Source organism: Lactuca virosa, chromosome 8, assembly GCF_052849685.1.
Source record: "Lactuca virosa cultivar CGN04683 chromosome 8, Lactuca_virosa_CGN04683_v6, whole genome shotgun sequence".
Classification (NCBI taxonomy): Eukaryota; Viridiplantae; Streptophyta; class Magnoliopsida; order Asterales; family Asteraceae; genus Lactuca; species Lactuca virosa.
The window spans coordinates 73,949,942-73,952,175 of NC_136433.1; the positions used below are offsets into that span (position 1 = coordinate 73,949,942).

Here is a 2,234-nt window from a genome sequence, read left to right on the forward strand (position 1 = left end):
TCATTATAACAACTTGATAAAAAAAAAAAAACCTTGATGTCATAATTATAATTTTAAACCGTCTAAAAACTAGAAAAAAAAAAACAAATGATTTAGGAAATCCCTCCTCTTTTGTTGAAAGCCGGAAAATATTTTCCCCCAAAATTATACATCCCGCCTACATTCTATTCCATCGAAAATTCCCCCCCCCCCCCCGATTTCTACATATGTATAAGAGATTAAGAGAAAAAAAAATCTCAATTTCAATTTCACCCTTTACCCTTATATTAACTTTGACTCTCCAAAGTCCGTCCGTCTCCCACCCTTCCCCTAATCCCTAATCGTCGTTTCCGTCGTTCTGACTCCAAACTCCAAATCGTTGTCGCTTTGTCTTCGCAACCTAGTCGTCGCTGCCCCCTTGGAACTGCTTATATTGCGCCCGGTCCACACGTCTCTTATCCATGAATGAAATTGTTCCTCTTCCAAGCAATCTGGTATGTCGTCGCTTTCACAGCTCGCCATCTGCGAATGTTAGTTCTCATCCTCTTCCTAAATCATTTGATTTACCGATTTCAAAGAATGATAATCATTTGATTTTCTGATTTTAGCCATCTGCGAAACGTGCTTACCTTCGGTTCTAAAAAAATTTGACTATCGTCACTCAAACCCCAAAACATGGTTCGTTTTGGTGGCTATTTCCCTTCATGATAGTTGGATAATTGATATGTCGTTTTTATTAAGTGTTTGGATTAATGTCCAGTAGTTTTTTATGATTGATATAAGGTTCTCAGTTTCTTCTTTACCGTGCATTTGAACTCAAGGCTGCCGACCCAGCTTTTCTATGAATTTCTGATTGGGAGGAAATGAATGTTTATGTTATGATATATGGCATCTATTTTTCTGTCTCAAAGGGTTTTGTGTAATTTATGATTGAGATTTTGTTTCGGTATAGCAATTGACTTCTTATTTTCATTGATGGCATGATGTTATGTCTTGCTGCTTTTGTTTGCTTATAATTGAAGCTTTGTATGCCAATCTGAATCCGCATACAGCTATAACAAATGACAATGAGAGCTGATGGTTGTTTTCTATAATCGTTATTTTTTTGCTTTGAAGAACACATGTAAATGAAATTTTAGTATTGATTGATGGAATGTTAATTTTTATGAAACAGGATTGGTAAACCAAGAGGAAAATTCAAAAATAGGTGGCACCCCCTTCACATTTCGTACTGGATTCGGGAAATCAATTGCTATAAAGCAGTCTTCCATATCAAAAGCACTATCTATTTTTGGATGCCAAGATGATGATGCATTTGTAGACACAGGTCTATCTATTATCTACCTACTTATGTTTCCAAAAAAATCTTGTATGTTTAAATCATTGTTATGCATATCTTTTCTTATAATGATGGACTTATATATTTTTATTTGTCCATGTGTTAAAAATACTCTTTTACAGGTCGAGATAGTTGATTTTATTTTTCAGATTGTATGGAGAATGGACCTGAAAATGTATCAAATTCCTCTAAATTGTTTGATGTTTGCATTTTATTTCAATCACTAAGCATCCTATAACTTTCTATATTGCAGCCTTAGTCAAGTTGTACATGAATGCATCAAATCAACTCCCTAGTAAGATGCTTTAATTTGTTTATAAACACATTATAACTATTATTATTATTAATTACCATTATTAATTTTTTTTTATATTTGATTGGTTTAGGATGGAGCACAATCACATGGACTTAATACAAAATCTTGCAATCTGTTTGATTTTCCTAGCGATACTGATATTGAAGCTAGCAGCATCATGTTTTGAGTACTAGCATAATTTGAATTTATTTTTAAGACATTTATGTGTTTAGTTATTGAGATTATTGTTATTGTAAAAGTTTGAATCAATGTAAAGATGTTATGTTTTACATTTATTATCCTAATTGTCTTATTGTTTTATATTTTATTTAAAAATAAAACAACATATTTAATTTATAAATATAAATTTTTTTGTTAAAAAATGTCATTAAAAACATGAAAATAGTAATAATTTTTGCAGTTAAATAGTGGCATAAAAATAGTGCCATTAAAACCCATTTAGGCTGCAACGACACAACCAAAAAGTATCACTAAAGGTCTTTAGTGACATTTTTTTTTGTGCCGTTGATTACCATTGGGGTTTTTAGTGACATTTTTTCGAAGCCACTAAATGTTATTTTATTTGTAGTGATACTCGATACCTGGATACAGATCTAACAT

The 2,234-nt window shown here is 32.0% G+C and overlaps 1 long non-coding RNA gene across 1 annotated transcript; it reads left to right on the forward strand.

The window, feature by feature from the left end:
- Window positions 1-213: 213 nt before the first annotated feature.
- LOC145129258 (uncharacterized) lies at window positions 214-1,909 on the forward strand. The gene is made up of 5 exons (XR_013717411.1): window positions 214-509; window positions 1,154-1,306; window positions 1,441-1,493; window positions 1,572-1,613; window positions 1,705-1,909. It is a non-coding gene; the product is annotated as an uncharacterized LOC145129258 (long non-coding RNA).
- Window positions 1,910-2,234: the final 325 nt, after the last annotated feature.